Genomic DNA, 26,448 nt, shown 5'->3' with positions numbered 1-26,448 from the left:
AAGGCAACAGATCAATTTCAAAAATAGAAAACTCAGAAGAAATTCGTTGTTTTTTTTTGAAAATGTGTCAAGCATACACAATTTAGGAAAAGAATATATAAATTAGCAACCAGCGTGTTCAATTTGCGCGGTACGTAATTGAATCAATAGATTGACAGATTTCAAAGATACAAAATTGTAATTTTTCGACTGAATTATTCAATTTCGAATATATAGTTCTTTCTTGAGCTTGCTTCATTTGTTCTCTGATGTTTTCTATCAAAACTAGTCATAAACTTCAGAAATCCAACGGTCAAGAACAAAATACAATTAAAAATAAAGTTTAATTCAATTTGAAAAATGTAACTCCTTCAGAAAGCAATTATGGATTTGATTGTTGGTTTAACATAGTTTTTAATTGAATAAACAAAATTTTTATTATGATGGTTTAGAAGCGAATTTTATTGAAGTTTCTTTTTTATTGAATTTTATTAAAGCCATTTTTTATTGAATTTTTAAAAAATTTTAGAGGCGAGTATTGTAATCTTTTTTTGCAATATGATGTTTTTTCGTCATGAAAATTAGTTCAATGCAAAAATCTCGACGATGCTTTTGGTTGCGAAATCGTTCAAAAAATGATTTTTTTAAGTTTAAGTTTCTTGAATGAATTACTTTTCACCAAAAGTTTTTGCATAGATTCGTGTTGTTTGAACTTGCTTGACCTTTGGAACCTGATCTAAACTATATTTTATGATTGGATAAATTAAATGTTTTACCAATGTAAAGTATTTAATATTAACCAATCATGATCCATCTAACTAACAACCCACTTATTTGTAAGTGCTGAAGTTACTTGTAATTTCAGCACCAGAGAGATTTGAATTTAACTTAGAAATTAGTTGGACTCTCCCGAGCACTTCAGCAGCCGCAATAAACCAGTATACCCTAGATCTATTGAGCCTAGCAGAGACTAGTTAAACAACCTGAGACTAGATAGTATAAGAGTAAGATTAGGATCGGTATTAGACTAAGAAGTTGCACGAATCTATCCGGCCGAAAATAAGATAGCGTGACGAGCAGACGGTGTACCCTATCCGAAATTACTCTATGAGTTATACACTTCGGTCATAACTCATCTGGTGCGACCATAAGTCTCGAACAAGACCTTACTAGATTAGAATTAACCAAAATTAGATTAGAAATTAGACAAAAACATTTACAAAATGTTATACGACAATAATTTAATTGAAATGTCTCTCCGACTCAATAGATCAGAGCCAATATTCCGAACCATAATAGAACTACCCGGAATTGGAAGAAGACCTCGAACCAAAGACGACATACGACAAAGTAGAAACTTGCCGTATAGTTATATGATAGTTCGGCAAAAGCCAGAACAAACTTTTATATTTCGAATACTACTTGCAATGAATTTAGATTTCCATTTGCAAACATAAAACCTTGAAGTTAATCTTCAAAATCATTTCAGGCGCTAAACAAAATTAATATTATACAATAACGATTGATAAAAAGATCTAAGATCGTTTTCCTATCTGCAGTATTATACAAAACATGTTTGAAAAATATTTATTGGAAAATAAAAATAAAAATTAGCAGCATGACAATAAATGGTTAGTAATCATAAATCATCTTGTTGTTCCAGCTTCATCACCTAAAACACAACAGCAATCATCAACTCACTAATATCATAAAACACTAATCTTTCCTTTACACAAATTTAAAACTTTATTAAAACTTAAAGTCACTTAATTTTTAAAACCAGATCATCAAGGCTTATCCTTGGATCTTAAATCATTTTCTACTTAATTAAATTTTAAATTTGATCATCAAGGCTTATCCTTGGATCAAACAGAACAACTTTGTTCTCCCCCACCCACTTAATTAGTGTCTAACGACCTCAAACGTCGATTCACTACCCAACCCTTTCTAAAAACCCAGGACTAATAGAAATTTTTAAAACAAAACTAATCATTCAAATTAGGATAAACAGTGAAGAACTTCGGTTATTCATCCTTCACTTGACCCCCCCTCTTACCAGGCCCAAGATAAATCTTAGACTTAGTAAGTTTAAAATAGTATCTAACGAACTACTCGCGTTCTAATTATACCTGAACCTTGTGGATCGATTTACTATTCTCCAACCCTTGAACACAATCACTACCCCTAAGTAAGATTAAGTAAGTTAACACCTTAGCTTATACTAGTCACAAGAAAGTAAAAATCATTCTTCGGAATCGATATACTTTTCTCTCCAACCCTGAACAAATAGACCCAGGTTAAGCTAACCAAAAAATCGTAAGAACTAACAGTTTAAGAAAATAGAAATCATTTAACAACCTTTGCATCCGTCATTCTAAACCTTATGTCATTTAAAAACCTAGGAAATAAACAAACAATCATTTTACACAATTGTGAAATAGATAACAAAAAATACGACCTTGTAATCACACCTCATACACAAACAGTTGGATACATTCGCACAAAACGACAAACACTAAAAAGAAAAATAATAACTAAACAAAGACAAATAACACGAAAAAGATTTTCAAAAAATCGAAACGCATTTTCAGAATCAGAAACCAACAGTTTAGACGAACTTTACAAATTAAAAGAATCAATAGATAAAAATTACCCACAACACGATCAATTATATTTTTCTGACTCAGAAACAACTTCAAATTCATCACAAAGAGGAAAAAGAAGAATAAAAAAGCAGTACAAACACAAACCAGTACATCTATACAATTGGAATCAACCAATTCGACACATTAATAATTACATATTAACAGTCATCGAACGAAAAAATGAGTTCAACACACACCCCAGGTGACGAAACTCCAGATGACGATGAAATCTTTCCTTTTATAGTAGACGCAGATACTGATAGAGGACAACACATATTTTGTCAAAATTTACTCGTAAATTTATTTGAACCCGGAATCAGTCCATGTAAAACAGAGTTCCCCGATGTAAAAATCAAAAGACAAATCATAGATCACTATCTAAAAGATATATGCAACATAACACAACAGTATGGAATCTACTCCATAGAATTCACTTCCCCAAACCATAATAATAGAACATATACTATTCAAACAGACGATCTTGATTTAGAATTTTCAAAAGTTTTTTCAGAATATATAAAAAGCATCCAATACCATAACTCACAAAGAGCAAACTCCATTTTCACTAATGAAGTTTTCGCAATAATATATAGTTATATTTCGATATTAGAAAACGAAATCCCACTAACAAATGTCTCACCGACAGAAACATCTAAACATTTGAAAGTACGACATGAAATTACACTACTCTCTAGTTATTTAAACATCATTAAAGAAAATTTCACGAAAGATGACGTTTCACAACATACCAAACACGATCTACAAAAAATTTTAGCATGGTTCATAATAGATTATTTCACACACAATATTGATTTAATTGCACAAGCAAGAAAAAATTTTAGACCCCAAAATTCGAACGATGATACCGCTATCACAGAACAATCAGATTATGTTTGGGACCCCGAATGGTCTCATCCCGCATTTATAAGCTTTCCACAATCAATCTCAAGTCAAGCAATAGGTACAATATCTTACATAAGAGATTATGTAAGAGTAATACCATTAACAATTGATGCAACACCATTAAACTATAATACATTTTTACCCGATACACAAAATAATAGTTTAAACTCTACAGTCATACACAACGAAAACCTCAATGGAACTAGGAATCTTACTCAACAAGATATCCAGACACCATCACACTTCATAAATGAAGAAATTGTACACACAACAACTACACAACAAAGTATTTCACCAATACGCCCAAATTTAACAACACCAAGAAATACAAATCCTTCACAAACACAGGTAACCTTACAATCAACCGTTAAACCTTCGGTTGCCCCTAAATATTCACAAATGGATTACCAAACATACAGACCCATGACAATACCATCAAAAACACGCAAAACATTCACTAGAAACAACTTTGCAGACCATAATTATAATTATACACATCCATCAAAAACAAATTATCAACCACAAAGGAATTTTAATCAATATACAAAACCTCGAAACTGGGATAACCCAACGGCCCAATATAATTCCAAAAATTTTCAACCAAACCCTCCACAGGATCGCAGTGAAAATTACCCATTTTTTCAACAAAATAAAAATAAAAAACAAACATCTTATCAAATGGATTATTTATCCTCAGATGACGATTTCTTACAACCAGATATATTTGCACAAAATACTCAAGAATATCGTAGACAAGGAATACAGAAAACACGTACAAATCATAGGAATTTTTCTCCACAACCGATAGATGCACAACATCAACAACCAATTCAACAACAAAATCCAATTAATACACAATCTTTTCAACCAATTCAACAACAAAATCCAATGACTGCACACTCGTATCAACCATCACAAATGCAAAATGAAATACCACTCCCATATTATCTTCAACAACATGAAATAACAAGAAACCAACTTTCAAATTTTTCTCAAATGCCAAATGCAGCAGAATCATTACAAATGACAATGAATCCATACCTTATGGGTGGATCATCAATAACATCAAACAAACCTTTAATGGTTTTCACAGGAACAGACCCTGAATACTCCGTAGAAGATTACTTAAATGCAGTAACAGCAAATTTGATTTTAAATATAGGACCTGAACCAATTAATACGCCACTACATCAAAACTGGATACATCGACGCACAGCGTTGATACAAACAACCTTAGATGGCGCAGCCCAAAAATGGTTTTCAGTACTACCTCTAGAAATAAAATCAAACTGGAAAAGATTTACACAAGAATTTTCAAAAATGTTTGACTCTGAAAGAAACAAACAACAACAAAGAGTTTTATGTAATGAAATTCGCAGATTACCAAACGAAACCATCAAGCAAATAGCAGTACGAATCGAAACACTAGTTCGAAAAGCATATTCACTAAATACACATGACTATAAAAACACAAAGATGACAGAAATCTTAATGATGACCTTAACACCACAATTACGGAAAATAGCAATAAAAAAGAGAGCATCCCATCCTTCTTCAATTCGAGAACCCGATTTAGATTTTCGAAAACTAGTAGACAAACTAGAACAAGCAGAAATCACGATGAAACTAGAAGAAACGGAAAATCTGAAATTACAATACGTTAACAGAATTGAAACGACTCCCACTAATATTAATAATATACAGGAATCAGAAACAGACCTCGTTGAAAAAATCACTGAAATACTCAATATTTACGAAAAGAACCCGAACTTTAAAGGCAAACCATCTTTCAAAAAATGGTGTAATTATTGCCGACGATACGGACATAGTATTTCCGAATGTAAACAAAAGCAGCAAGATAGTCAAAATAAACCTCAAAAATACAAAGAACCAAATAAATCATTCTATCAATACATGAAAAAAGATCAAAATTTACCGAACAAAACAGTTCACAGCAACAACAGTTCAGGAAAACCACTCCCGAACAATACAAATTATACAAGAAATCAATCCCCATATAACTCAAGTTATAGAGGAAGATCACCAGAACGAAGAAATACACAAAACTCATCACAAAATCACTACAATAGACCAAATAGTAGAAATAACTACTCCAGATCAAATTCAAATACACAACGATTTGTTTCTAGATCTAATTCCCAATCAAGAAATAACTACTATCCAAACAACCAATCACGAAATTCATCATACAATAGGAATAGAAACTACTCCTATAATAGAAATAGAAGTTATTCAAACAATCGAAATCAGAATTACCCGAACAATCGATCAAGGAATAACTCATATAATAGATCGAACTATAACAGACCAAACAATAATTACCAAAACAGATCGCGAAATAATTCACAAAATCGACACCCAAGTTATAATAATCGTTATAGAAATTATTCCCAATCACCACACCGGAATAATAATAACTATAATAACTCTAATAATCGTCATAGAAGCAGTACACCTAAACATCAAAGACAAATCAATCAAGTACAAGCTAATCCAGAAACAACATCAGACCCCCCAGGTATTGATAACACAGTAACTGATACGTTACAACTCAATCAAATAAACTGTACATCATCAGATTCAGAAAGTGATACTGAAAACACTCTTGCTATCAATATGATAAAAGTCGAAAATGACTATGAATCTGTCATATATGAACAACCCTTTCCATCACATATATATGAAAATCAATCGGAATTTCTTCAAAATTATTACACTACACCCATAAATTCCACATCAACGACGCAAGAAACAAACGAGATTAACACTACAGATCAAACCAATAAAAATACCAAAACAAAATGCTTGAATACAAACCATATTTATCAAAATATACAAAAAGAACAACCCAAAGAAAAAATTTGGACAATACCATTTCTCTTAGAAAGCCCAAGAAATAAAGAATTTCAACCACCAGACCTTGAAATAGATTTTTTAATTGATTCAGGAGCAGAATCAAACATAATAAACATTCCCACATGGAATGAAATAAAAACTTTACACCCAAAGCTAACACCTCTTGAAACCTCCAGTAAGTTAGCAACAGCACAAGGATCAACATTGATAAACTACGGAAAAATCCAATTATTTCTCCTCCCTACCAGAACAATGGAGCAAAGTAAAATTCTAAACAAGCCATTTAAACAAATATTCCATATCACTGATATTAAATATAATATCATTGGAATACCATTTATTTCGAAGTATATACCAACAATTAACATCCTAAATAGTAAAATATTAATCAAAGATAAATATACAAAAACAAAAGAAACATCCCTAACATTTTTTCAAAGATTAAACAAACAACCACCATTCTTTTCAAAATTTTATCCAATATATAACCAACAAAGAAAACACCTGAAACCACTATCAGGAAACATCTATAATTTTTCAATCAAACAAGTTCACCAATATGATAAAGAACAAAACAAACAAAAATTTTATATGTCAGATTTTGATTTCAAACCTATTCATAAATTTTTCAAAATCACAATCTCATCAATAAAATATTTGAAAAATTCGAATTCAGATATTATTTCCTTACATGTTTATAACAACACACCTTACCAAGTAACATTACCTTTAGGACTTTTAGGATATTGTGAAACCAACGCTACAATATCACCAATACACGAAAAAGCCTATCGCGTAAATAATATACTCCAATTACTAGATATTTGCCAATCTACAATTCTTAATGAAGAATTATCTATAAATAATATAATAAGTAACGAAAACAGAAATACGGATTATTTCACAAAAACTCCATATTTCAAACCTACATTCAACATCAGTAACTACACAGAGAAACAACAAAAATTTTTAACAATGTTTAATTTCCAACATTCACAAATAACACAAGACGAATTCGAAAAATTAGCCAAACAGCTAATTAAATATTCATCAGTCTATGCAACATCAAAATTCGATGTTGGCAAAATCAGTTCATCACTACATCTCCCATTAAAACCAGACGCAGTTTTCAAAAAACAGAGAGCAAGTAAAGTACCAATTCACTTACATGATAAAGTAAACAGATTACTCGACATTTTAGAACAATACAACATTATATCACCAGTTAATAAAGAAGAACAACCAAAAGGCAACACATTCATCAACCCCGTTATCATTCTAGCTAAAGGAGAATCATTAAAAATCGTTCTCGACGCTAGATACCTCAATTCACTTATAGATGAATCAAAATGTAATTGGCCCATTGAACCAATACAAGTTATTTTAACAAAAATAAACGGCAAATACTTTACAACCGCCGATATGAATAGTGCATACAATCAAATGCCACTAGATGAACAATCACGACGTTTAACACAATTTGTTATCGGAAACCAACAATATGAATTTAACCGCTTATTCTATGGAATATCCATAGGACCAGCAGCATTTTCAGCTTTTATGAGCAAAATTTTTAGACCACTAATACTCAAGAAAAACGCAATCACCTATTTAGACGATGTTTTTATGCAATCACAAACAAAAGACGAAATGTTCAAAGTTTTAGAAAAATATCATCAAATACTTCAGAACGAAAATCTGAAGGCCGCCCCGGATAAATCACACTTCTTTTTGACAAGAGTTAAATTCTTAGGACATAACATAGAAAGAAAAACAATAACTCCACTGAAATCACGCATTGACGCTATTCAAAAACTTCAACCACCAACAAATAAAAAGAAAATCCAAGAATTCCTTGGAATGTTAAACTTTTTAAGTAAATATGTTTATAAAATGCAATTATATCTACGACCATTTTACAACATCCTTAGACAACAAAATAATTTTGAATGGAATACAGAACATCAAGCACGATTCGAAGAAATAAAGAAACTTTTAACCGAACAAATTTCAAATACAATCCCAGACCCTGATCAACCATTTTATGCAATGTGCGATGCTTCGAACTTTGGCATCGGCGCAGCACTATTACAATCACATAATGGTACAAATAAAATGAACCTGATATCAGCAAATTCCCGATTATTCACTCAAGCAGAGCTACGACTCTCAACTCTAATGAGAGAATGTACAGCCATAATATATACACTGACAGAATATGAATTTCTGATACTTGGATCAAAACATCCAACAGTTTTATTCACAGACCACAAACCCATCATTTTTCTTTTCACACAGAAATCTAACCCAAACCACCGAGTTTACAGATTTCAACTAATTCTAATGAAATTTCCAAACTTACATATAGTTTGGACTGCAGGAAAAAATCTTGCATTACCAGACACCTTAAGTCGAAATACACCACCTGAATTACTTACACGAAAAACAACAGTTGAAATACCCAAGAACATAAAATTCTACCTTGCAGAAAACGAAACATCACCCCGATTGGAATGCAAATATGCAGTAAAAACTGATATTGAACAATCACAAATAAATAATTTACAACATTTCCCACTTTATTTAGATTGTCAAAATAATCATTATGAAGTTGACCTACTTGGAACATCAACTTTCAAACCAATCCCATATTCTCAATGGATAAAAAATAACACCCAACAGAAACGAACAAAACAACACCTACCTAAAAAAGACCATTTTCCACTAATTGAAAAAGAAGATTTAACTGATAAAATAAATTTATCAGGACCACAAACAAATGATTCAAAATACACAATAAATCAAGTTTTTGACCTCCATGACCCACTTGATACAATACCCTTATCTAAATTAGAAATCGAAAACATTTTTCTCCCCCCAACAGAAACAATTACAATTTCAACACTGAAACAATATCAAAACCTTGACCCAGTAATTAGACAACTGAAATCATGGCACAAATATAAAACTAAACCTATCAAAGCAGATTCAACCATTCTAGGAAACAAAACACTCCTCCGATACTTTCGCAAATTTAACAACACAACAATTAACGAAAATACAGACCTTTTAGAGTATAACCTGAATGAATCTACAGTTCCATGTCTCCCTATAAGTATGATTCTTATAGCTTTTAATATTTCACATACACAAAATATTAAAGGACACTCTGGATCAGAAAAAACATATTCAAATTTCATACAAAAGTTTTACTTCCCAAATGCACCAATCTGGATAAAAGTACTATGCAATGACTGTATAGTATGTCAACTAAATAAACCTTACCCAAATCAAAAACAAATAGCACAAAAACAAGATTTTAAAGGACAAAGTTTATACTTTAATCATCGTATCTCATTTGATACTAAAGGACCAATTTCACCCTCATCAGAAGGAAACTCGTACATTATGGTAATTGTTGACGCATTTACACATTATGTAGCACTTAACCCAGTACCACATTGTAACGCTTATTACGCTTACACAACACTCTATGAACACTGGATAGCAAAATTTGGACTACCAGAAATTTTAGTCACAGACAATGGTACAGAATTCATAAATAATGAAATAATAACACTATGTCATTTATACAACATTAAACACAAACCACGTACATCTCATGCACCTTGGACAAACGGCTTAGTCGAAGGTATGAACCGTTCACTACAAGAATATCTTAGATGTATCATCAACGGAAATGATACAAAATATACCGAATGGTCAGCAGATGTAAAATTATTTCCCTTAGCATATAATTCACAAATCACGACAACTTTAGGAATGTCACCATACGAAATGGTTTTTAACCAAAAGCCACGCAAACCAATAATGTTTACAGCAAATTCTCATAAAAACGCACAAGGTTATTGTCAACCAAATAAAGACTCAATTTGTTATAACCTCCCATTACATACTCACGATGAAGATCATTTTCATCACCCACAAATTCTTAAACTAGCCTCCGGTACACACACCGAATGGATTTTAAATAGAGATAAGAAACACAATGAAATTTACCAAAAAATAACGAAAAAGTTATTACAAAGACAAAACATAAATGAACAAATCAATTCACGTTTTACACCAGCTTCCGATTTAAAAATTGGAACATTTGTTTTAATACCTAATTTTAATACTCAAAAAGGAATTTCTAAAAAATTACAACCCCTCCGAAAAGGACCCTACCAAATAATTGCAAAACCCACTGATGTCACATATAAAATTACCGACTCAGACAAAAAAGAAATCGTTCAACATCGAAACAACCTATTACCTTATTACCCAAAGGAATACGCACTCCGCGAAATAACTCAATTATATTCTTTCACAGGATTAAAAATCATTCAAAATAAACCACATCTGAAAAACACAGAACAAAATGATAACCCCACCGAAAATCAAAACACGAAACCAACCGCCACCAAAAACAATACGCAAAACCATAAAGAACCTCCAAAACCAAGAAAAAATAGAAAAATGACAGAACAAATAATACCCCAAGAAGAAATAGACAAATCAGAACATAGAAAAGCAACAAGACTCCGAAATCAACCACGTAAAAACTACAAAATGTTCATCCCCCAATCTAAAATATTAAAGAAAGTAGAATTTAAAAAGTAATTTTAAGATTTTATACTTCACAATCTTGAAACCTCCGTAACATTTTTCATTTCAATTTTCAAAATAACATGCTCACAAGTACGCAATAATTCTAGTTCAAAATAGACCAATAGGATTCATCCAATCCGTCACTTTCTCTAACTCAAACTAAGATCAATTAGACGAATAATCTAGAACTCCAGGCACATCTCTAACTATAACTTTACAACCTCCAGGTCAAAAATAAGCAAACCACTCCAACTTGACAGCTAAAATAAATATCACCATAATACCGTACCCCTCCCTTATCTAATAACCCAAAGATCAACAATATTTCCCCAACTCAGACCACGAATACCCCCAAAACAAATTTGATAACTTAGCCTAAAGTAACAAAATGAAGATTTTAATTAGCCTAAAGTATAAAAATCTCACCATACCCCGGATCATTTGACAAACAAAAATAAAGAAAAAGACGACCTCCCAGTCACCATGAAAATTGCCCCCAACAATTTATTACAAAACTCAACCCACTTGTCAAAAAACTAATAAATAATTCGACCACACTAGAAAATCGCCTCAAACAGCAAAAAATATTCGACCAAGAGATCATTTCTTAAATGCTTTTCTCTCAAACAGTTGCTCAAATACTTATAAATTTTAAACATTTTTTTTCAATACTTGAAGCCTTTATAATATTTCTTTTTGATATACTCGAATCTTTTCTAATAATCTTAATCATTTTTTGTAACATTTTTTTAATTTTCTACACTATACTCGAACTATTCCTCCAACTTTCCAAAACCCTTGAATATATCCACAGGTACGATTTTAACAACTTGTCTAAATGATACGAACAATTTTCAGTAGAACTGATATTTTTTTATTGTTTGTAATTTTCATAACATTTTTATCATCCCTCATTTTGACAATATGTAAATGTATAAAGAAAGCAATCATCACATTTGCCCTAGCAACAATTTTTCTAATTATTTTTTTGGAAGAATATTATAATAAACATAAACCTTCCCACTAAAGTAAAAATTCAAAAATCCATCAAAAATTGCTACCCAACAGTCACAGAATCAGTCTTCACCGACATCATCCCAAGATAATCCAACACCACCTTCAACTACTCAAAATCCTCAAACATCTACACGAATTTCTTTTCAAGACAATCCATACACTTTTGAAGAACGGCACGCTCGTTTATCTGAACCACTAGAACCAGTTCAACGACAAGCATCCCTAAGTGAACCAACATACAATCTTTACCCAACACTACCACAAGAACTAAGTAGAATACGAAACCTTAGTCAAAACCAAAACACAACAGAAATAAATAGACAAATTATACATCCTCGACGAAATAGAAATTTTCAAACTCCCCGAGTTCATTTTGATATACCTCAATCCCCACCACAAACCACTCCAGAAAACACCACTGGTATCACACCAGAAACTCCTACACTTTTTTCACAACGAAGCACTTCAAGTCTACCCTCAGACTACTTAGGTTCAACACCAACATCTGAACAAATACGTGAAAATCCTTTTAACCCCCCAAACCAAACATCACGATTTCCATATTGGACTACACATTCATTTACACAAGGTGAACCAAATTTAGTCAATGACCCCATAGATATTTCTACGGATACAACAACATGCTCATCACTACCAGAAACATTATCACTACCATCAACACCATCAATAAGCCAATTTTCACCACTACCCTTTAACTTAAATTTTCCAAATAATCTCGACGCCAGATATCGAGAACAATCATCAATAAATATTCCTTTAAGACTAGATTGGAATACATTCACAGCACCTCCACCATTATTTGGACAACATCAAGAAAGTAACCGCCTTCATAACTGGGCACTTAATAGATTACAATATCGCCAAGATATTCATAACGATATCCGTGATCACAATATTCAAATACTCCAACAAAACAGTTTACAATTAAAATTTGAAATCACAGTTAAGTTAAATAACATTACCCAACATCCATACCCATTAAATCCACCTAACATAACAGCTCAATCACTACCACCACCGTTTATTACTACTGAAGTAATATATAAATACGACAGATACACCAAAAACACAATTGGTTACATTACATTTTATAATCCATACTCAGGATTATCATACACATGTATATTCTAAAATTATTAATTTTTCTCCAACTCCCTTTTCTAGTAACCTCAAATCAAAACATAAACCCTTCCCCTCGTACAGGACCACAAGATTTATTAGTAACACATTACGATTGCGAGGAAAATGAACAAAAAACACTACACAAATATGCAATAAATCAAGTATCACAATGTGAAACAGAACCACAAGCTATAGAAACCACAGATATAATAGCAACACTCTATTCCAAAGCCCGAGCAACAACAGTTACAGGTTATAAATTCACAGCGACATTTTCCGAAAAGAAAGTACATTGTTCACAAGTCTCGAACGGAAACAAAAACCGACTTGACCATGAATCATTCTATCAAAGTAATATAGAACGTCTTTTACATCTCAATCCCGACGATTGTAAAAATGAATTACTTAGACTAAACATCACACAGAATAAAAACTCCCAAAGAAAATTAGTTAATTTTCAAGTTTTTTCAGACTCTGTACACCAATCACAACTTGAAAGACACCAAGGACATATAAAACTAGACGAAAAATACCCGTATAACGGCGCACACGGACGATTAACCTATGACCTACATGATAAACATTGGATACCACACATTGGTATAAATAACCCATCAAACTGCAAAGCAGACACGAAAAATAAAGGATACCAAGAAATAATGTTTTTCGATTGGAAAATACAACTCGAAAAAATACAACTCACACGAGATTTATCTGATAATACAATGATCTATCAAGGAATCCGACTACCTTGTAAAAATGATCAAGGATATTGCGACCCTACAACAAGAACACAAGCAACAATTGTTTGGTTCCCCGAAGATACATGTACAACATTTCAAGTAGCAAAAATACACGCTCGTATGATAAAATTTCACGAAAAATATTTTATACAATCAATTCCATATGAACAAGTCCATCCATCACGCAAACTAAGTTCCGATTTTAGAAACATAGACAATATAGAAAATAAATTGACACGATTTCAAATATATCAAGAAACAGAACTTGCATGTAAATACCGGAATCCACTTCACAGAACACAATACTCTGAAATATTAGTTGAATACGAAAAAGGATTCGACATGACCACTGGAAAAGTAAAAATCGACCCATATGCCACAGGTCATCCTCTAAACGAAGGAACATCCTATATACCAGTTAATTTTGAAAAAAGTAACGGACAACCTGGTGGACATCTAAAACCTTATGACACCAGAAGCACACGCTTACAAGAATTATCACTAATGAATACTACATATTTCGGTAATATCCACTATGATATTCATTTGGATATGAAACTAGACTATACAATTAGCCGCATTTTTCAAGAAATGTCACTCTCCGAATTAGAAACACTACACCAACTATGCGAATTAGAACGAACACAAATATTACAATCACTTTCACTAGCAGTATTAAAAATACCCTATGCAGGATACTTATTATCAGGAAATAGATCAAATTTTTTAGACTACGAAGGAAACATCTTATGGTTTTATACTTGTACCAAAAAAGTATCACCACTCTACGTTTTTGAAGATAAACGATGTTATAAAAGAATCCCTATCTTTTATAAGAATAAAGTACATTTCGTGGATACACTTTCACGAAGAACCTATTTCTGGGATACCGCAGTCCCATGTGGATCAGAAAATAGCCACAATGTAGTACAACTAAACCTTGATGAAAATAAATATTATCTTCTCACTCCATATCCCACATTAATGCAATCACTCAAAAAATTTTCACCAGAAAGCATTCGCGCTATCGCTCGAAACCCAAATATAGACTTACAATCAATAGGAATCTATTCAAAATCAGATATTCAACATCACATTAGAACACAACAATTCCAAGAATTATTAACACAAATGGACACTATACAAAGACAATCAATAGACCAAAATTTACGCAAACTTGCAGAAACCGCAGGTTTTGCCGATATCTACACCCAAGACTATAGCGGATATTTTAAAGACATTAAAGATTATATATATCTAAACGGTGAAAAATACCGTCCCCAAGATATATCACCAATTAACATTTTTAGCTTTGTTACACTCAAAAATGAGATCCTAGATTTTCTAGGATGGCCCTACTACATCTTAGAAAAATTGACTATTTTATACGCAATGTTTAACTTTATTGGATTTCTTTTCTCACTCTTAAAAGGAATCTACAACACATGTGCTATACACACACAAGTAAACAGACAAGCAAGCGTAGCACGCATACTCTTTGCAGGATTTTTTGGAATTTTTTCCACATCTATAAACAAAATTCTTTTAGACGCACAAATAAAAGAATATAACACAAAAATAACAACACGACAAAATACATACGACGAAGAACATAACAATGTCGACACACAGCCAACGGCACCACAACTACCACCCCTACCAAATAATCATCCACTATCCCTAGTCCCACGAAATTTTCGAAATTTAGCAATCACACATAATCCAAATTTTCGACTCAATACATCACAAAGTCCCGTCCAACATATAATGACACACCAGTCACAAGATGATAATACTTATGAACAAATTATTGAACAGCCCCATACCACCGCTTTTCAATCTCAAAATAATAATTTTTTTAGCCCACGATGAGCCGCCAACTTGGATCACTACACCGATCAAATTCCCATCCAACCAATCTTACCTCTTCAATCCCAATCATACCACTTTTTGCTTTTCCGCCACCCGATTTTCCATCTAGCAATGCAACATCAGGCATGAATTCCGACACTAACTCACATATTTCAGTTTTATACTCCATCTCGCAGCTAAATAACCCGAATATTGAAACCCCCGATGAATTTGCCGACTCAGAACCATCCCCATCCAATAATTTTCATAACCCTTCTAATTTTTCTCAACCTCCTTTTCAACCCATATTGTCAAATAACCCTGACCCAATCACTCCGACACCCTCTTATGCTTCCCAAGTTACCCCAACCTACTCCTCATACCAATCTGACCAATCATCTCATTCTCCAGACACCCCCCGAATCTCCCCAGAGCTAGATAATTTTATTACCCTCCAACAGCAACCCTACCACCTTAACACCCCGACCATAAACCAAATCTCCTCCACTCCAAATTCATCAAATCCCCCTACACCCTCTTCAAATTATACTGAATCATTAACACCATCATCCACATCCACTATATCTTCCCTAAACACTAATAGAGCTTACCGCACTTTTAAAAGAAAATTCCCCAACCATCCTTTCCCAGCAAAACCAGGAACAGCCCGTGAATACATCAACCACCCCCAGCATACTAACACTAAAGAATTTTTAGCTATCACCTTACCCTCGTTTCCACAATACACTTTAAACACCCCTCACGACGCTAACGAAACACGCAACTTTGTAGATGAATACGTTTTAATGCCCACTCTCTCTTGGACCTCATACTATCATTTCACTAACCCTCTTTGCTTACCTTTATCCAGCACTTCCATCGATATAGATTGAAACAAAGACATGCTATATCGACTAACTACACCACTAACCGCTAGACAGTTTACTTACGTTGGATATAAAAAATCACTAAAAATACACACTGCACCTAGAGCTAATGAATATACGCTAGAATACTACGATCACAACATCATCAGAGCTAACCAAGATCAATTCTTAGATGACGATCGCTTCGCTAATCCACAAATCACCGAGAAATTTTTCATCAAGACACCATATATATTTACACTAAACATCTTCGACCGCAAGTTTGATCACATTATTTCAGAAGCACTAACAGACACACAAGCATACGAAAGTTTTAAAGAACGCTTCCAAATATTTTCACTAACCTTTCATTTCCTTGCACCACACGAAAGAGATTTACACTGCTCACACGATATTATGTTGCGCACTAAACAAACACATACATACAGTTACTATCGTTTCATCCAAAATCACTTTGACCTCCACACACCCTCTAGACAACCACACCATCGTTTCCAATTCATCAATTCAAAATACACTTCACCGTATTTCCTAAATTTCACATATTGTATTAAAGACACTAACCTCCATGGTATTCTTCGTAATTATGACCCCATAACCCAAATGTACATTTTCTGCCCCATCACCAAGACCTTCAACGCCGAAGAATCCCGACCCTTCCTTATCCCGCACGAGTTCCTACAACCTATAGAAATCCCAATTTTAGAATTCATCCACAACACTAAATTTAACCACAAATTATATAACTTAATCCAAAACACACCTTATGAGTTTGCAGTAGGCACTGAAGAACTAACCACTATTAAGGCACTTCAATTGCTTTGGCCACTGCTTCAAACTAAAAATATCATCCGCATCTTAGCTAAACTACTAACAACTTCAGAACTAATTCACGATATCTTCCCCCACGGTTTTTTCCCCGACGACTAACAGGTAAGTATGAATTAAATGAATATAACTAACTAATTGAAATATTAAAAAACTCACCATTCTTTATTCATGTTTTCCTTAGATTTTTAGCTTTCATCCCACAATCACCTACAAAAACCACAAAAGAAACAATAAAAATCACAATCTTCATCAAACAATTTTAAAATTCTATTAATCTCCTACACTTATAAATTTCTAAATTTAATATCAATGCAATAAATTCATCTATAATCTTTTCCCCCAAAGCAGTAAATCTAATTATGATGAAAATTTGTATCTTAAAATTCCCCCATAACTAGCAGTAAATTTCCAAATTCTATGCAGTAAATTAATAAAATGCAATTGCAGTACTAACCTTTTGATATTTTCTTTCATTCGCACAGAAATTCTATCCACACTCGCACAGCTCGCCCACGAAGAATTGTTTAAAATAATGAATTTCAGTTTCACGTTTTCACACTCAACAACTCTAACATACAATAACATGTTTCAAACTTTCCTTTAACCCGGTTGGAAAGGAATCATATACTAAACAAAACTAACCAACGCAGCTTACTAAATACCACAAATCATAGAATAACAGCATGACTTAGAAAAGGAAACCAACGGTACCCAAACCGGATTAACCCAGTTTAAAACTGGATAATTTATTCTTTTGAAGACTATTACAAAGTCTTAGAAAGAAATAATAAAACACAAAAAAGTCGAAAGACAAACCCATACCACAAACAATTTGCTTTTTGGAAAAAGTACATAACCAACAAGACATAAGTAAAACCACAACAAACCCAACATAAAACGTTGTCACATAACAGGACCCCTCACAAACACCGCATGAAATCATACTCCCACTCCTGGCCTAACCCACCAGGAAAGGACGTCCTGAGCATGCTCTATAGCCGGCCTAACCCACCGCGCTACATCCACGCTTTGTGACCACACCTTTATTTTTAATAAGAGCTACTCAAGGGTGAGTAACTCTTCAAAATAACCGAACTAAAACAAAAAGCTTTTGTGAAAACAACTAACTAAAATCATTATTAAAAAATATTAAACTAATAAAAGTTTTATAAAATGTAAAATCACATGATGCAATATATAGATCAGAATACAACACCAAGGACGAACATCAAAAGACAAGACGACCTCACTACACTCGAGAGAGAATGACCAACTACAATCGATATGCCGCTCAAAATCACAACTCAAAGGATTTAGAGTACGACTTGACTTCGCAGAAAAGGACTTCATTGAACTAGACCAATGACCACCTCGATGTTCAAGTATACGTACAGATCCGAGTAACCAGGCATCCCCTCCACGCACAATCTCCACGCCATTCCCAAACTAGATCATACACAAAAGAAGTTCTCCACGTAGAACAGAAAAACCTGACATAGCCAACCATTCTGGAATCAGAATTGACTTTGTTGAAGAGACTCAGTCGTCGTCACAAGAAGAAGCGAAAGAAAATTATGATGTTCGCCAAATACCAACGTCCATCATCCACCCTTGAATTACAGAAGAACTGTTCTAAAAAACTCTGTAAAACCCGGATGGGTGGAACCTGATCTAAACTATATTTTATGATTGGATAAATTAAATGTTTTACCAATGTAAAGTATTTAATATTAACCAATCATGATCCATCTAACTAACAACCCACTTATTTGTAAGTGCTGAAGTTACTTGTAATTTCAGCACCAGAGAGATTTGAATTTAACTTAGAAATTAGTTGGACTCTCCCGAGCACTTCAGCAGCCGCAATAAACCAGTATACCCTAGATCTATTGAGCCTAGCAGAGACTAGTTAAACAACCTGAGACTAGATAGTATAAGAGTAAGATTAGGATCGGTATTAGACTAAGAAGTTGCACGAATCTATCCGGCCGAAAATAAGATAGCGTGACGAGCAGACGGTGTACCCTATCCGAAATTACTCTATGAGTTACACTTCGGTCATAACTCAGTAACTCGGGTTCCAAAAAAATTCAAAAAATTCCGCTCAAGGTCAAGAAAAATGTGTCTGAATTTATTGGCTTCTCTCACACTTTCTACACCAAGAAAGAAAGAAGGAAATAATTTATTTTTCCGATAGGTAGTTACATTCATTGACAGAAGATGAGTTCGCACTATGATCTTAATCTTTTTTCTGAGGATACTTTTATCTGAGAATCTACCACTGTAAAACTGGAAAAACATATGAATTTTTTAAACCATTTTCAAAAATTGTTGCATTAAATACTGTTTTGGGAACATTCTGATATTTTTAATAATTTGGAACACTTCTATATCTGTTATGAGTGGTTATTTTTTTAGTGAGCTACCCGCAGCAGGCGTACGTGCCCTTATCAAACAATGCAGACGTTACCTTGTGCTGTCTGAAACTGTCTATTCCGGACTACTGTCTCCAGATGTGTGATGGATTCAGCACTAGAGAACACTTCAGCCAGAAGAAGATATGCGACCAGGTAACAGATCAACTTCAACGAAAAATTTGCCAGGATTTTTGTTTAATAATCTGTCGGTTGTTCTAAGCTTAGCAAAATTGAGCTTTTTTAAATTTATTTTTGCAAAGGATCATTCATAGTTTTATAAAAATAACTATCAAAAATTATCAAGAAAACGCAAAAAAGCATTCTTGGTAATTTCCTTATCCATTTTAGTATAAAGCCGAATTTGTCATTTTCTACTCAATTTTTTTTATTTTTTGATGAGAATAAGGAAAAAATGTTCCAAAATTGCTTCAAAAGTTAAAGAAGTTAGTAAAATTTGGTCTCATCTTGGTTTTTATTTCAAATTGAGGCAAGATTTGTGCAAAAGAACTTGGTTTTGCTTTGTATGGGAATTCAAATTAATGTCAAGTTATCGCACGTTCACTTTTACTTTTCAGTAATCTCATGAAATTCTGCTACTTTTTCAAAAAAAAATTGTTATATCAGGTGTAGGTATTTTGTCGTAACTTTGGTGATTTTAAATTTTTTATGTGGCTTTTTCGAAAAATCCTGATTCGGTTTACTGTTTCAATGAAGTCTTCTCAGAATCATTCGTTTGTTCAAAACTCTTCCTTGGAATCGATAGATCAAGGTGTTAGTTTCAAATAAATTTGTCGGTTTCTGCTAATTTCTTTTCAAATTTTATGATCAAAACTTTTCAAGGAAAACAAGGCATTTTTGAAAAATTGTAATTCGGTTCAGTGTTTTACTTATTTTTTGTCATTTAACAACTTTTTCTAGATTTGTATGTTCTTGTCGTTAGACTTTCATCGTAACTTTTCCTTTGGTATGCTGTTTCTTATTTTTAACTCTTTCTAATTTTGTTAAAATAATTTTTGATGAAAATTAGTCTTTTCAAAAAATCATGATTCGGGTCATGATTGCACTACGTTTACAATTTTCCTAATCTTATTTAGGTCGTGATGATTTTTAATGTTTTTGTTTCAAGATTTTGTTTCGAAAAAACAAGATAAAATTTTCAGTACAAGTTTTCAGTGGTTGTGTATCCAAAAAAAAATTGTTGAGTTATCCAAAACTTTTTTTGACATAGTTGTCGTCATCTTTTCTTATATTTTTTAGCTTACAATCTTACGATTTCGCTATTTTGCATGTGATTAAAAGCTTTGCTTCGCCTCTGTGTTCAATATATCGGTCATAATGCTGCTACAAAAACTAACTCAGAGGCGAAGCGGAGCTTCGCACTACTTGCGATACAACACAATCATTAAAAAAAACATAAGTCGAAAAAACCATAGATTTTGAAAAAAAAAAATGAACCAATTTTTTTTGTATGTCTAGACAAAAAAGAACCCGGGTCCAGCTAAAGCTGGAACTATAAAATTGAAATTGCATAAACTTGCTATACTAATGCGGCACGAAAACTAAGATTTCAAAAACTGGACTTTGCCTAAAACCATAATTGTTCCTCTACTAAAATAAATTAGAGGGGTAGGAAATTTTGAGATTATCCAACTTCTCGAACAGATAAATTTTCTCATGAAAATAATTAAGGAGTCGCCACTTCTGTAGTAGTTTTTATCACAATCAATTTTTTAATTGATATTTTTTTCTCAGCTTCGATTGTGTACATTTTAAGGGAAAAGAAAAAACTTCTGAAAAAGGATCTAAAGTTCTAAAAAAAAGGGTCGGTAGAATTTCCAAAATTCAAACTTTTTTCGTGCAAAGAGCATTTTTTGGCCACTTAAGCAGAAAAGATTCCAAAAATTGGGAGTACTGACACGGTAATTTTCGCGTAATATCAAAAAATTTGCAAAAAGTTGTCATAGTTCCGAAACTTCGACTTGTTTGAAGGCCATAACTTTTTCCTACAGAAAATGTGCATAGCCAGTTATGAGGATACGCTTTCAACAACCTGTTGTTTCGATTAAATCTATAATTTCAGATTTGGCAGGATATTGAGCGAAAAAAGATTTAAAAAAAAACGATCAACTTTTTCAAAAATTGACATTTCCGAGAATCATAGCTTTTATGTAAAAAACAGGCCGTAGCCGTTATTGTAAAAGGGATTCATTCCTCCAGACATCTCAGAAGTGGGAGGGTAGTTCTCAAGAATTATCAAAAACTTCAAAGAACAAAATGGCCAAAAAGCAGAAAGTCAAAATTTAGACTTTTTTTGAAGGCTATAAATTTTGGCGTCAGAAAGAATTGAGAGTTACTCGGTTAAGCATATAAATTTCCCACAACCCGTTTTTTGATTTGAACCCAAAATCTCAAGTATAGCAGGTTGAGATTTGAGAATATTCAAACGGTCAAAAAACCGTCAGAAATCGAAAATATGACTAATTCGCGCGCCATAACTTTGTGTGTTCGAAATTTAGGCGTATCTGGTCATGCAGGGAATTTTCGGTACTGTTTTATTCATTGAAACCAAAAACTCAGATTTGAGAGCGGTATTTTTCGAGAAAACAAAAAAATCAAAAATTTGGATCAAATACTCCACGCAGGGAAATTTCGGTACTGTTTTATTCATTGAAACCAAAAACTCAGATTTGAGAGCGATATTTTTCGAGAAAACAAAAAAAAATCAAAAATTTGGATCAAATACTCCACAGATTTTCGAAGGCTGAAGACAGAGGAGGGGTCAAGTAAAAAGAGATTCTAGGGGAGCAAGAGGTCGTTTGATTGATACCTTTTTAAAAATCAGTAAAAATCTTGAGAAAAACTAACATTTTTCTAAAAACTTTTCAAAGAAATTTCAACAAACCATTAGGTAAACATACAAAACCATTAAGCGTTCGGAGGGGGTGTTCAAGTGGTGTTTCCCTTGAAACGACCAAAAACATCTTCATTAGGCTAAAAAAAATGGGACAAAATAATTTTTTCAAGCGAAACAAAAAAATACAAAGAAGGAAATACGAAGTCAAGCCAAGTAAAAAGACAAAAAGTAGGAATAATTCAAACACTAAAAACAACGTTAAAAATTGTGCTCAACAAAAAAAAACGATTCAAGATGGGACAACTCAGCCGACAACAGATAAGCAGACAAATGAATGATTGGCCGACAATTTGATTAGAAACATAATTTTTACCGTTTAAAAAAAGGTAGGTACTGGTCAGATTTGAACCCATAATAAAAAATTGAAGGCCCCCATAAAAAAATTGCAAGCATACCTCGCGCCATGCATGGAAAAAGCGTAGTTTCAACATAAAATTACTTCGGCATTTTTTCGAGGCTTCCATGGTACCATGCATGGTGCGACGTATGATTGCACATTTTGGTCAACCCGGGTAGGCACCAAGAGGGGGGGGATAGTTGAAGATATCAGCCCTTCGGCTTGTTGGCCTACCGCCCTCATACACATTCCGGTTTACAAAATGCAACCTTGAATTGACGAAATTGATCTAACAAGCTTTAGATACTATTTTAAATATGCTGTCGAATACCCGGGTTGACGTCCATAGAAGAAAAATGCTCATCATACAGTTTCATAAATGAAGTCAATGGAAAAAACGCTTGTCATAGAAAATTCATACAAAATTTCAAGTGTTTTAAAAGTTTTTAATGAACATTTTTGGTCTAAATGCCTTTTTTGAAGCTTTCTGGTCATTAAAAAAACGATTTAAAATTTTTTAATAAAAATGCTTATCATACAATTTTCATGTATGAAAAAATTATAAAATAGTCATTTTTTTCATAGAAAAAATAAAATTTTCAAAAACGTGTCTGGGTAACTTTAAATAGATTTACATAAGCTCCCCTCTCAAATTGGTTTTGTACTGGTTCTTACGGTGCCCTTAGAAAAACTTAAGTTTGCAGCCAATTATTATGCATGTTGGAAAAAGTAGCAGATGCGAACCTTTTGAGCAGTCAGCATTTCGAGTTCCTGAAAGCAAAGGGCATTAACCCCCCCCCCCCTCATCCGCTACTGCTATATATAATAATCATCTCTGTTCATTCTTGGAAATGTAAATGGTGTCCGCTGGGAGCTTTTTTCCAAAAAGACTAGTGCTTGATTATTGCCAATTTATGCTAATTAATGCATACTTTAGTTCCACTTTATTTCAAAAAATTTCCCCCATATACAATTTCATCTACTAATTTGTTTAATTTGCGGGAACTAATGAAACGCTGGCAGACCAATTATTTCGTCTCATTACAAAATAATTGGTCCAAACAGTAAATTAGTGTAAGTATTTTTGAACAATGAGGCGAAGTGGAAGTTCATTTCAGCTCATTATTGCGAGGCTAGGATCAGCCGTACACCCCCCCCCCCCCCCCCCCCCCCAACAGATTTAGGGGGATAAAATTTCTGCTTTTCAGAAATCAATTTTGAGGGCAAAGTAAATGGATCTAAGTATTCCGGGGTCTAACATCAGATTTTTATTATAAAATCTTTTTTGTTGCGAAAAACTTTGGTTTTTGTCAAAGTGAAATCAAATTAGAATTATATTGGCCAGTTGCTGTGCAAAGAGCACGGTAGGTTCATTATATTAATTTAACAATATAATTTCAAATTTAAAGAAAAATTTTAAAAAGTGAAAATTATATGAAATTGTTTTTGCTAATTTTGTTGTCAAAATTTTCGGTTAAGTTTTTTAAGAAATACGAGCAAATAAGTGGAACAAGCTAGAAAGAGTGGTATCTAAATTTTAAAAAAGTTAAAGTATAGCGTTAAAACTCTATAAAAGTCAAATTTTATTTGGGAGATCAGCCGGAGCAAATTTTGTCTTTTTTGTGCAGCACTGAGAAATGTTTGAAACTATTTTATTTGAATCCAAATCACGACAAACAAGGTTTTGATATGATGTGATACTTCACTTTTCAGATATTTTCCTTCAAGTAATCAAAAGGGGCTAGAAAAAATAAGTCCTTTGTTCCTTTCCACTTTTTGAGTGGTTGGAACGTTTTGAGGGTAGTCGAGGTTTCTTCTATAAAAACAAAAAATCATAACTACTTTCTGCAAAAAAAACTTAAGAAAATGTATTTTTTTTAATTTTGGTTGGTTTTTTATATCATTTCAAGTCTTTGATTGACAAAAACTGCTGGCGAATCTACCTAATTTTTTTGCTAATAATTTTCCTAGGGTCTAGGTTTTCATTCAGATCATCTCATCGCACTGTGAATGCAAACGACACAATTTGAATAAACAAACTGTTTTGAGATGTTTTCTAATAGTGTGACAGGAACTTTCTGTGCTACTTGCACAATAACCAGCTATCCTGGTTAAGTTTTCTGTTCGTTAAACCATATAAACTAAAATATTTGGCATTAAACAGTGAGAGCGAAAAGGCCGTGAATAACAGCTATTAAACATGAAAGCTGACACGAAAAAGATGCGAACCCAATGAAATGTGAACCCCAAAGCATGACAGGGTAAAAAAAAGCATTTTAAAGGTACAAATTCGAGTTCCCGAGAATTAGAGTTTTGCGTTTGCAAATTTAAGCACCTAATAAAGGGCATCCACATTAAGAGGCCAAAATTGTGAACTAAATTGCTGCACTTTTTAGTATCTGAAGAACACTGGAATTTAGAAGCAAGTCTTTAAACTTGTTCCAAGTTGTAAATGCTTTCCGTGGAATCCCTGCACGAATACCTGTAATTTATTTTCCAAGGCACATTAGATTTGTCGCAAATTCCTCAACGAGCTAATATAGCTAACTAATTCGGATTCCGCAAAGGTAAGTGGATTCCGCAAGTCGTAAGCAGATTTCGCAAATGTAAGCAAATTCCTCAAAATTGTTTGTGATATCCGCAAATGTAATCGAATTCATCAATTTGCTTAGTACATTGAACTAGTCCAGCTCATGAATGAACAACTAAGAACTATAGCTAGAATATATATCTAGCAACTGCAAAAAATAATATCAAGCACTTACTCATTGTCAGTTAAATCCAACAAGACCACTCGTATCAGGGCAAAGCCCTGAATGTTCCGACTGCCTTTTAAGGTTTATGGAGCAGTAATAACATAAATATCATTGAAAAAATAAATGTAATAGAAAAATGAATTTTTTTATGTGAAATTTTTTTCTATGAAAATCATCCCCCCACGCGCCATATAAACTACAAAAAATAGATGTCGCTCCTTGTAACAAACTAATTATGGCAAATAAGCTTCTTTCAACCAATTTGGAACGATTTCTAAAACGGATTAAATCTCCGCTTACGCGTTAATAGCGCGAAATATATCGCGCGTTAATTGTCCCAAATTGGCCAAAATGGCATTCTTTAAACCCCCATAACTTTACGAAAAATGATCACAGGTAAAATATAGTTTCAAAATTAGGCTCAGGACAACAATACCTTTCGAATTATATAAAAATTCCGTCAAAAATGGCTAGTTAAAAAGTCGAAATTTGTCTGAAGAAAAAAACCCACCCCGAGCACAAATATTCCGTTACTTT

The 26,448-nt window shown here is 33.1% G+C and overlaps 1 protein-coding gene across 1 annotated transcript in view; it reads right to left on the bottom strand.

Moving 5' to 3' along the window:
* LOC134841811 (uncharacterized) overlaps positions 1-26,448 on the bottom strand; it is a gene marked incomplete in the record, with an annotated part of 93,148 nt that overhangs the window by 3,265 nt on the left and 63,435 nt on the right.

The sequence above is a fragment of the Symsagittifera roscoffensis genome, chromosome 3 (assembly GCF_963678635.1).
Source record: "Symsagittifera roscoffensis chromosome 3, txSymRosc1.1, whole genome shotgun sequence".
Taxonomy (NCBI): domain Eukaryota; kingdom Metazoa; phylum Xenacoelomorpha; order Acoela; family Convolutidae; genus Symsagittifera; species Symsagittifera roscoffensis.
This window is presented reverse-complemented; position numbering and strand designations above follow the sequence as displayed.